This window comes from Agelaius tricolor, unplaced genomic scaffold (genome assembly GCF_023055355.1).
Source record: "Agelaius tricolor isolate 1412-34295 unplaced genomic scaffold, bAgeTri1.0.p SCAF_7, whole genome shotgun sequence".
Taxonomy (NCBI): domain Eukaryota; kingdom Metazoa; phylum Chordata; class Aves; order Passeriformes; family Icteridae; genus Agelaius; species Agelaius tricolor.
In genome coordinates this window covers 14,068,490-14,079,879 of record NW_027269267.1, presented here as the reverse complement: position 1 = coordinate 14,079,879, position 11,390 = coordinate 14,068,490, and positions in this window count along the sequence as shown.

The following is an 11,390-nucleotide window of genomic DNA, read 5'->3' as shown; positions in this document are numbered from 1 at the left end:
CAGCAGGAGCCCAGCTGGCCCTTCCCGCTGGGATGGGTGAGCAGGATGAGCTCTGCGGGATGCCTGAGCTGCTGCCTGTCCTCGCTGCCCTGCCCAGCTTCTCCAGCCGCTGCTCGCTGTGCGGGGCCGGCAGTGGCCGGCTGGGGGTGCAGGGGGCTTGTGGCTCTTTTCCCCACTGCTCTCGGAATGCTTCAGCCCAGTTAAATCAGCTGGGCAGCGGGAGCTCCTCTGGCAATGGTCTGGCACAGGCCGCCCTGCATTGACAGCACATCACCCAGTGCCAGCCCGCTGGTGCCACAGCTGGCAGAGGTGCTGCTGGAGGTCACTGCCCTCTATCTGCACCTGCTTTCCCAGGGAGGAGGCCCAGGTACCTTCAGGACATTTATACCTCTTAGTTCACTCTCACCGGTGCCTTTAGGAAATGCTGACTCGCTCCTCATCTCAGTGATTCAGCCCCACTGAACTGGGGCGTTGGGCAACGCTTCACAGCAATAGTCTGCCACACTGCAGAGCCAGCAATCTCCCTTTGATTTGGTTTGGTTTTCTGTTTTCTCCATCTACCTGATGTTCTTCAACCATTCATCAGGAAATTGTACATTGAGTACCAGAGACATTCAGGGCCCTGGAGAAGAAATGCCCCCAACTCTGGCTGCATCATTCACCTGTGAGCAAGGGCCAGGAGCAGTTACCAGCTCTAGGCTCCTGCACCATAGCAAGTCCCCCCCTCCTCTAGGATCTCCCCTTCTCCCTCTTGGGTTTCTGTAGCTGTGGGAGCCTCACTGCTCTGCTGAGGGATCCTCCACTTGCCCAGGTGTCTGCAGCCCATGTGGGTGATTTCCCCCTCACTGGGACACAGCAGCCAAGGCACCCAGAGCCTGGATGCCAACCTGAAACTTCTTTGACTGCCTTATTTGCAAGCCAAAGGCTTTGTCACTAGTCAGGAAAATAAGCATCTGGATAGCTTCTAACTGCTGTTCCCTGGCTTGTTAAAGTAGTAATTAAAATTAAATAATATATAGTTAATAGGAAATACAATGAATACATTAACAATTAGGTAGAAAACTGACCAAGGAGTGAACCAATAAGGGAGTAGAGAGGCCAGGGGAAAAGAAGTGGTTGTTGATACACACAAACGAAAACCTTTCCTTTGGTTTTTGTGAAGTTTGAAGAGGGGATGAGTTGATTTGGTTTCCTGTAAGTGCTGATGCAGAAAAGGCAAGTGTTTTGATAGTTTATTATTTTATAAAAAAACCATAAGTATCAAATAAGGCTGGGGATGGTTTTTTCCAGACCTGTGACAATCAATGCTATAGGCCAAGAGCATTTAAATACTACAAGCACAGGTGGTTCAGAGGCCATGTACCACACAGACTTTTGTAATATTTACTGGAAATCTGCAAATCTGGAAAAAAATGTTACTGTTCCATTGAAGATAAAAATTTGAGAATCATCTCAGCACAAGCCTGGGCAAAATCAGGATAAAGAATTACAGCTGCTGGCACCAAGTAAAGAAGGAAACATAGAAAGATTTAAACACAACAAACACATCCTATATTATATTTAGAACATGTGTGCCCTAGCTTTGAACAGACTCCTCCAGTGCTGTGGTGGTGCAGGGTCATGTGCTGGGCTGTCCCTGGTGTGACAGCACAACTCTGCAGAGCCAAGCCCCACCTACCAACCACCACTGCTCAGCCCTGCTCTGCCTCTCACCTGATTTTCTGCTGTGGTTTAACCAGTGCTGGAGGTTCCCTGTAACCAGCTCCAGTGGAGCCAAGGGTGGGGTGGCAGCAGCTTCAGACAGGTGACTCCCCTTGTGGTGGTGCTTGTTCTCCTGGAGGATGTCTGTCAGAGACAGACAGCCAATGCTCCTGTGCTGGTCAGGGGCTGAGGAGTCTGAGTCAGTCTCTTTTGAGGAGCCAAGTGCTTGAAATCAAGTTTTTGATGGAAAAACTTGTGCTCTGTAATCAAAGCCCAACACAAAGCACCAACCTTGAGCACAGAGGTGTTCCTGCCTTAGGAAGCAGAAAGCCACATTTTGAGATTTTTAAACTAAAGACTAGGAAGTTGGCTAGAAGCTCAAAGAACAGCACAGAGGTACAGTGTCAGAGAGGGTCTGAAAGTCCTGCCTTGTCCTATTTAGATTTCTTGGTCTCAGTTGTTGCTCCCATCCAGGCACAAAAACCACCTGTGATTGTTTGTCTTGGGACTCCCAGGTGCTACACAGGTCCTGAGGGGAATCTACACATGATGGTGTGCCCAGAAACAAGTACAGGTGAAAGGACACTTCATGACAGACAAAAGAAGGATGTAACACAGACTTGATTTTTCTCTTGCACTGGCATGAGAAAATTTTTTTGTTAATCTGATACTGCAAAAGAAAACTAGGACATATTTTGTTTGACACAGCCCAGAAAAACAAAGAATGCCAGGATTGTATCCATTTGAAAGCATGAATCATAATTAACAAGCACTCACAGGTACAGAAGCTGGGATGTTACAGCCAGTCAAATGACTGGCAGAGGCAGAGAATGCTAAGAATAAAGAAGTGCTTGAAACCAGGAGAATTAATATATACTTTATATATTTACTCTATTTTTAAATGTCATTATGGTATCATTAATACCATTTTGCCTATCTATCATGGCCTTACTAAGAGAGCACTTTTGTTTCCTTACTACTTAGGCTTTTAATGCAGCAGTTGTGCTGAAAAGTTTCTGGCATGGAGCAATGTGAATTCTCTGTGGGTAGTCAGAGCAATGCCAGCACTTGTCCAGACTCACTGAGCTCCTTTGCAACAGTACCCAAAGCTGTCACCACACTGGACAGTTGACCAGTATCACAATAAACCTAACATGGATGCAGGAGAAAACACCCCACAGCCCCATATTCCCATGGAAAAGATCTTCTGTAATACAACAAACACTTTGCAAAAAGACCCCAGCAAGCAAGGACAGTGATACCATCTCATGGTCACTGCAGAGCAACAGGAGCCTGACCCTCCTCTTGTTAGAGCAGCTTGGGGCTCTGGGCTCTCACCACAAATTCAGATACTTCACATGTGCAGGCACAGAGCCTGGGAAAGATCAGAAGAAGCTGACTGCTGCAGAAAGACAAACAGCCTGTGCTGCAAGTGTCCTGTGCCAGGATTTCTGTGTGAGCCTGAAGAGAATCCCAGCAGGAGTGCAGGGTTGGCTCCTGTGTGAGGCTGGGGATGATGGATCCCTGCCACTGAGGCCAGGTAGCTTCACCTGCAAGTGCAGACCAAAACCTTCCCCACAACTTGGATATTAAGTGCCTGCTCTGGCAAGGCTGGCAGGCAGGATCCTGGTTTGGACACTTTCCCAGGAGTCCCAACACGTGCCGGGTCAAGGGGGCCTCTGACAATTGCACACAGAAATGGAACCAGCCCCTCTCCTCCCCTGGCTCTGGCTGGAAGGGGGAATGGCTGCTGGGCTGCCAAGAGTGGCTGAGCAGCAACTCCTCTTCTGACTAGATATTCCTTTTCTTCATTGAGAGCTTTTGAAATGAGCTGAAGACAATGAATGAAAGCTAAGCACCAGCCTGGCCACTTGCAGGAGGTCAGTTACAGAAAGGACTGGATAAAAAGAGATTTCCCTCTTGCATCAAGGGAGACAAGGAGGCTGGGAAGGGTGCACCAGCAGCTAAGCACCAGCTGCCTTGCATTTCCTGATGTGGAAGACCATTAAAGCAAAGAGAAAGCCCTGTACATGCAGGACCATCCCTGGCTCCTCAGGGAGGGGAAGGACTTGAATTACCATCTGTGTTCAAATAAGTGATGTCCCCCAGAACACACATCCATCTGTGAAATACACCTGTGCTTGAAAGACAAAAACATTTGGCAAGTGATGTCTCTTCAGTATGACACAGCTCTTACATAAAAGAAAACAAAAATTAATGTGTTCTTGACTTGAAAGTGATTCCAGATTACAGAGAAGGCTCTTAGAGTTGAGCTCTAAGCGTCTAAAAATAACATTTGTTCCCCTTCTTATTTATTTATAATTTTTGCAAGAGCACACAATGAGATGTAATGCAAATGGCAGGTAACTATGCTGACAGCTCTGCCTGTAGTAATCAGGAGGCTGGACACCAGAAGAGCACCTCTAAAGGAGAGAATCAATGCTGAGGGCACCATAACTATCCTTTAGTTGCCCTGGTGGCTTCTGCATGTTTGGATGCCCAGGGTCCTCCTGTGGTGCAAGATCACCCCAGCAGTGCTGGGGATGCCATCTCAACCACTGAGCCCTGTGCCAGCACATCCTACTGCTTCCTTGCACGAGGGCTTTTCTTCCCCTTCTTCCCCATTGCACAAGGGAGTAAATTCTTGTGCCCAAAGCCTTATCAGACCTGCCACTGCTTAGCTTATTAGTACTAAGAGGCTTGTGAGTCTTAAATCACTGATCCTATTAGTGGGATCAATATTAGGAACCAATATTAGGAGTCCTGTTCCTTCTTGGGGCTGCCAAGTTCAAGGGGCAGAAATCACAGCGTTTCCTTTTGGTTTTTGGTTGGTGTAGCCAAGATCAAGTTCTGATGACTGACCTAATGATGGCTGGTTCAGGAGTGAACAGCTGCTCCCCCTCTGTCACCATGGAGGAGGCTCCATGAGCGTTGATGCTGCAGAGAGCGGCTTTGAGCACCAAAGCGACACTTGGAGAGCTTTGGGGAGAGGTGGTGAGGGATGTCTCCAAATGAGAGGAATGCTGGGCAGCTTTCCCAGCTGGTGTCTGCTTAGAAAGCTTGTGGTGCTCCTGACCTGCAGTGTTCCTGACCTGTGGTGTTCCTGACCTGTGGTGGCCAGCTTCAGGAGGTTTGTGGAAAGATGGTAATTCAAGATAGAGTAAAGGGAGTTATAGGCTTACGCTGAAAATCCAAAATTTAAGTTAGTGGATGTTACTTTTGCTTCTTTTCCTTGAATTCTTTTATAGAGAGGTTGGTAGTACTGAGAAATGTGTCTTGTACCATTTCCTTTTGCAGGGCACCGACAGTCCCAAAAATAGGGGGATTTGACGTACCTAAGGGAGAAGTGTTGCCTTTGCATAGGGATTGAATTAGTAGCTGAAGTCCACACTTTGAGCAACTAGGTTCGTTGCCCATTATGATAGCAGCAACCAGTTGTAAAGTTAAGTGGATGCTACTTGGTTCTAAGTGGTGACTAAGCAGATGACTTGGTTTCTGAGTCTTTGTGGGAGAAAGTTTTTTGATCAGAGGCGAAGGCGTCATTTTGAGGCCAGCAAGAGGCAGGCGGGGCGGCAGGAGGGCAGGGATCCGGCGGAGCAGAAAAGCCGGGCTGCTGCAGCTCCCCCAGAGTCACCGTCCTGGCCCTTCTGCGGCAGCCCCGAGCTGCTCCATGGCAGAACCCTCCTGTCCCCGGCACCTCCCTCGCCCCCGGCGCGGCCGCCCCGGCGGGCCCGGGCCCGGTCGGCAGGTGGCGGTGCCGGATAAGGCCGGGCCCGGGGGCGAGGGCAGGGAGGGCCGGGAGGGCCGGGGCCGGGGGCAGAGAGCGGCCGGGGGCGGTGAGGGCCGGGGCGGGCCCGGGGGCGGGGAGGGCCGAAGGGGCCTCGGGCAGAGAAGGCCGGGCCCCCTCAGCCCCGGAGTGGCCGGACCCTGCCAGAAGCCGCTGCCCAGGGCTGCCGGAGCCGCGGGCAGATCGGAGGGCCCCAGAGGGAGCCCCGTGGGCAGTGGCCCCTCCCGGCATCAGCTGCCCTTAGCAGGGAGCTAAAGGCGGGGATCTGCCCTGGCAGCCGGGGCACCGGGACCTGCCCCGAACCCAGTGCTCAGACTCAGCGTGACCGGTGTCCCGGACAAAACCCCGGAATGCCCACCCTGGCAGTGGGCGAGGAGAGCAGGACAGCATCCCGTGGGACAGCCAGCCCACACCCGAATTCTTCCCCGAGGGATGCTGCTCAAGGCAAAGCGGGGACGGGATTATCCATTGTCTCCCTCACCTTGCAAATTCGTTCACCACAGCTGCTGTTGTTACAGCGAATACCAAAGGAATTAATGATTCATCACTTAATTTTCTCTTCCCCTCCTCCCTGCACCTTGATTTTGCTTTAATAAACTGGTCTGGAGCCAACTGCAGCATCAGGTTAATAATGACTTTAAGCACCATTTATGCTGCTATCGTGGCAATTTAAATTGTCACTTTCTATTAAAAGGTCTAACTCCAAATGGGTTTAGCTGAAAGCATTGGCACTGACAGTGCAATTAAATAACAAAACTCTTTTCTTGGGATGTCAGTGCAAACACATTTTAAATAGGGGGTCAGAAGCACCTAGCTAATTTAAACTACAGTATAGCTTTCTTGTGAAGAATAATACCTGATGCAGGGAGTTTTTTCCATGCTGTGTGACAGTTTTTATTGTGAGCCTAAGAGACTTAAAGAAGTGATGTGCCAAAGGAGTTCAGCAGCCTTTGAAAACTCTTGTCTTCATGATAAACTTGGGCAGTGCTGCATAAGCAAAAGCCATCATTTCTCAGCAGATACACATGAAAAGATATTGATCCTAAAGGACTCTGATTTACAATCTTGATTTCCTCCAGACAGTTTGTATGAACAAATCACTTTACTGGGCATCCATCTGATCCTTTGTCTCCAGATTTACTGCTTATCTTTCAGAAACATACTGTGTATGGTGCACCTTGCATGTCTCACATTCTTTTTACCTGTGGCTCTGGAGTCATTTATGAACCATATTGTTCTGTGGGAAAATACGCTCCTGTGTATAGGATTTTTAAAGCTCACCTGTAAAAATCACATCCAGTTCCTCAACTGGCTGCAAAACAAAAGCTCTTTATTTGCAAGCTCTGTGTGGCAGCTGCAGTGCCAGTGCCAGGCTGTCCAGCCAGCTCCTCCTTCGCTCCTGCTCTGCCTCAGCTCTGCCTCCTCTCTGGGCCTGGCCCTTTCCTCCTGCACAGGGCACAGGCTGGTCCTCCTTTACCAAACACCTCCTGATCTTCAACTCTACCCCACATGTTCAGCTTGTCTTTTTTTGGTATTGATGGCTCAGGTTTTGGCTCTTATATTTTTCAGATTCTGCACTGCTTTGGTGTGTACTTCTGAGCTTTATATTAGGGGATGGTAAGCTCTCTTCACAGAGCAGGCAGACAAAACAATTCCTTCTCTAGCTGGGGACCAAGGACAACAGACCCAAATCTCAGGCCCAAGAGCATAAACAACAGTGAAATGAAGAGAGGAAAACAAGGAGGATGGGACTTCATGGGCTGAAGCTATAACTGGACAATTAACTCCAATATGCCAATGGACCAGAACTTATAAAAGTGAGAGACCTTGTGACCAGTCGTGCATTTTGTGACCATTTTGGGTTTATCTTGGGTGTAGCCCTGGCTGGGCTCTTGTGCTGCCCAAGGTAAATCTGTTGAGACCTCCTAATAAATACCTGCTTTATTCTTTAGCTCCATCTAGTCTCTGTTCTAGGTCAGCCTACACAAGGCATCAGTATCAAACAAAAATCCTTTTGCTGCAGAAGAGAGACTATTTCATGTGTAGCAGGTGTTTAACATCCTGATCAAATTACCTAGCAGGAATATTATAAGTCACAGCATCACAGAAAGATGCCTGCTCAGCTTGTGTTGATTTTCCTAAAATCAGCTTGTGTTTCCTTATCCCTAGGAGGAGGCAGCCTGAAAGCACAGCCCTTTGCTAGACATCAGACAGAAAAACACAACTGCCATCCTCAATGTCTGTGCCTCAAACAGGAAGTTAAAATGTACCTGAACAGCTTTAATGGTTTGTGTTTTCATTTTAATGCCTTTAAAGGTTCTCCAGTACATGACACTGTCCCCTGTGTTATGACCCTTGTGGTTTTTCTGAGCTGCATTGCATGTGCTGGGAATAAATGAGTGATTGCTCATCACGTTTAAGCTCCCCTATCCCATTCTCAGTTGCTACAGCTATTGCTCTGGAGGACACAGAGACACATCTTGAGGTGAGTATTCCTAGGATGGCTAAGGATTATTTTTACAAATAAAAATTATTTATGTCTACACAATTACATTTCTAGCTTCAGAAACTCCACTTTTTACCACTTCACTGAAAAGAAAAAATGAAGTGGCAGGTTGATTTATGGCTGGCCCTTACAAAAATAATATGCAAGAGAATAGGATCAAAAGTAAATTTCTTTATGAAATTATCAATGATATTCTGTTGTTTTGTTTGGTTCTTTTTTTTTAAAGAAAAGGAGAACAAGAAGAAAAATATACTGGTATTCTGAGGAATTAAAGGAATGAAGAATTCTAGAAGTGAATCGAGAGTACATGCTGTTAGAACTTTTTACTTAATAATTTTGTCATCATAAATGCCACATATTTGTTTAAATGAAAACTTTTCATGAGAACAACCCCATCTTCCAGTGTCAGAGGAGCTCACAGTTGGTGCAATGCCTGAACCCTGCCCTTCTCTAACATTTATCTTCTGCTTTTTCTGTCTTCAGCCTTGCTGGACACACCCGGAGCAGCCTGCTCTCAGTGCCCCTGCCCGGAGCAGGGGAGCAGAGCAGATTCTCCCTGAGGGTGCTGTCTGTGCTCAGAAGTCCTCAGCCAGTCTGTAATTCAGTGAAATGCAGCATGACAAGGAGGTGTGATGGGGTGATAAGGACTGGGTACAGAACGGGCAGGAGCACATGAGAGCAGTGAGTTTCCTGGGCACAGGCTTGGTCCCACCTCCTGAAGTGGCTGCTGATTCTGTTTTCTCAGGGGACACTCAGCTCCTCATAGTTTTATACAGGGCAATAGACTTCCACTGGGATAGAAACAGCTTCAAACAGCTTCCACAAAGGTCACCATGGCAGTGGAACTGCAGGAAAAAAGGTGAGTGAAGGCAGGGGAGACCCCCCCTTCTGCCAGAACTGCAGGGGCCAGAGTACATGTGTGCATTTGGGAGCCATGCTGGGTATGGCACCATGCTGTGCTCTAGGTCTGTTTTTAAACATGAGGCATTACACCTGACTTTTTAAAAGGAAACAGGTTTGTCAAGTGTTGCAAAAATAGCCAAGAATTATTTAAAATATGCTTTTGGTTTGAATACATTTTCTACACTATTCTAATTTATTGGACTAAGCTGATAAAAGCCTACTTCAGACAACTGTGAAATTTAAATACATACACATATACATGCATGTATATGTATATATACTCCTTTTACAGTATGCTGTTAATTTTTCTGGTTGTGCATGTTTGTTTTTTCTTTAGGCTATAGATCACATTTTCAATATTTTTTGGACAAAAACATCTTTTAAAATTGGACTTTTGAGTCAAATCTGAGATTTTTGCAGAAAATAAGACTTGAAGAAAAATTTGAATGATTAAAATAATTTAATACTTAAATACCAAGTATTTTGAGGCTTCTGTTTTTTCTACAGAGATAATGGTGTAGCTTTTTGCAAGCATTTCACTGAATTAGCTGTTTTTCACTGAATTTACTCTTGTAAATAAATGTTTTCAGTCATAGTAAACTCCAAGCAATTGTTTACAAATGTTTATACAAATTACTTTCTGGACATGCATATGTTTGCTCTGCAGAAATTGGCCCCTAAGTATTACCTGTCAGTCAAACAAGGTAATAATTTTCTGTCGTGAGACTTGAACACCTCCCCCTTACCCCCAAATACACAGCTCAGCATTTGGGTGGAACTTGTCCAAATTCTTGCTTCCACTTACAAAGTCAGAATGAATTGGTGGGGAGTAAATATCAGAAACTGTAAACTGACTAGGTAGAATTGAGAGAGAGAGAGGGAAAAGAAACAAAGGGTATCAGAGAAATTTTTCTCTGAAAATTATTATGCAGGAATGACAGTTCTGAACCAGGACAGGTACCACATTATTCAGCTGTCAGCAAGGGCTGAAGGATGCTGGGGGAGCTGTGCTAGTTCCTATATGAAGGTGCTAGTCAAATTGTCAGATGCTAGAAAAGAGGAAATTGGTGGCAAGAGGAGATAATAGAAGAGGCAAGTAGAGATAAATCAGAGGGATGTTAGACTAAGGGAGAGATAACAGATGCTGCCATGGGAACTGCCAAGCAAGAGCAGAAACGCTGGCTTGGGTCTCAGACAGACCACACACCCTGCAACTTACACATTAACATGAACAATGTATCCTGTGAAACAAAAATATATTCTGAGAAAATAACAAAATGATGAGGGGAGGAGAGAAACAGGCTGTCAGGAATGCAAGAATTATCCGGGAATATTTAATGAATTTGTCAAGACAAGAGAAAGATGTGTTGAAAAAGTCTCTCTATAGTCTAGCTCATAGTACATTAAAATTGCTTCTGCCTTTTGAGTTTAATTGCTGCCTAAGGTTACAGTGTGAGCCATGGCACTGACACACCACTGCCTCTGATGGTTCTTACGTCTGAAAGCTTTCCTGGTTTTTCCCAGTTTTCTCAAGTCAGGCTAATAAAATTATCACTTCCTACAACTTTGCCTCACTAGCATGCAAAACATCTCTTTCCCTTTCCCTTTCTCTTTCTCTTTCTCTTTCTCTTTCTCTTTCTCTTTCTCTTTCTCTTTCTCTTTCTCTTTCTCTTTCTCTTTCTTTTTTAACAATCTCTGTATAATGATTTTTGTCCCCTCAGGAGCTCTGGAATATATTTATTCCATGTCCTGAGATGATGAAACGTAAGAGGAATAAGTAACAGCTGTTTTGAAAATGGTTCAAGAAATAAGAAGAAAGTGCCCAGCAATGCAGTTCCTGGTGGCTCTGAATCAGCTCCTTCCTTCCTGAAACAAATGCTGATGGAATTCATCTTGATCCAGTACATGCCTTTGCATTGGGAGAGCAGTGTCCTGAGGCAGGGGTGAAAAGAGGTTTTGCTGGTACTCAGACAGGGTGGGATCTGTGATCTGCTGCTGCATCTGTCCTCATTCCAGCAGAAATACCACAGAAATCAGCTTGCTGCCTTCAGAGCAGCCCACAGAGATGGGGCTGGTCTCCTACTAAATGTCAGCTGCTGGCTGTGGGTGAGAGCCCAAAGCAAGTCCTGCATGCTCAAGGTCCCAGTCCTCACTAGGAGCATCCCACAGAGCTCTCCTTCTTCAGCCCCAGCCTTCCCTACAGAGGGAGCAGGAGTGGGATGTGCAAGGGGTGCCCAAGCCAAAGGGGAGTCACCTCGATGGATCTTTGTTGCCCCAGTCTTCCACCAGGTCAGTGTGGACCTTCTGGAAATGCAGGAGTGCCAAAAATCTGACATCTGGAGCTGGAATTTCTATTTCAGCTCGACAGACACAATTAGGACTTTCCAAGCTGTTTACTGAAAGAGACTGCTTGTGCTCCCTTAGGGGAAGACAGGCTCTGAGTTTCACCTAATGAAATGGGCATGGAGCCTTTGCCAAAGAAACCCCTCCTGA